General features: G+C 22.6%; 1 long non-coding RNA gene across 2 annotated transcripts in view; it reads left to right on the top strand.

Moving 5' to 3' along the window:
• LOC112689899 overlaps positions 1 to 159 on the top strand; it is a 9,391-nt gene extending 9,232 nt beyond the window's left edge. For both annotated transcript variants that reach the window (XR_003149156.1, XR_003149155.1), the window contains one exon: positions 32 to 159. This is a non-coding gene — a long non-coding RNA (uncharacterized LOC112689899). The remainder of the gene's footprint in view (positions 1 to 31) is intronic.
• Positions 160 to 416: the final 257 nt, after the last annotated feature.

Raw genomic sequence — 416 nt, 5'->3', positions numbered from 1 at the left:
TTAATTCATTTATTTTTATATTTTTTTTCAGAACTTGGATTTTTTTTTGGACCGACCCAAATCAATTTCCCTCCGGGAGCCGGGGATCCCCTTTCCATTTTTATTTTTGAATTTCACACTTATAATATTTAATGATAAAAAAATCAAATTCATTTATTTTACACCTACTTGAAACTCTTAAATTGTTTGATTAAAATTAACTGATAATAATTAACTCTTAATATATTGCTTTTATCATTATTAAATATAATTCAATTCAAATTCATCAATCCAATTTTGTTTCAAATTTTAATTCATTTATTTTTTTTTTCATCTACCAAAATCAAAATTCCTCCAGGAACTGGAGATCCCTTTTTAATTTTTACTTTTTCATTTTGAATGGAATAACTATGATAATTTTGTAATTTATTTAAAAT

Source organism: Sipha flava, unplaced genomic scaffold (assembly GCF_003268045.1).
Source record: "Sipha flava isolate LNK unplaced genomic scaffold, YSA_version1 47_pilon_pilon, whole genome shotgun sequence".
Classification (NCBI taxonomy): domain Eukaryota; kingdom Metazoa; phylum Arthropoda; class Insecta; order Hemiptera; family Aphididae; genus Sipha; species Sipha flava.
The sequence above is the reverse complement of the archived record's forward strand: the minus strand, read 5'-3'. Positions and strand labels throughout refer to the sequence as shown.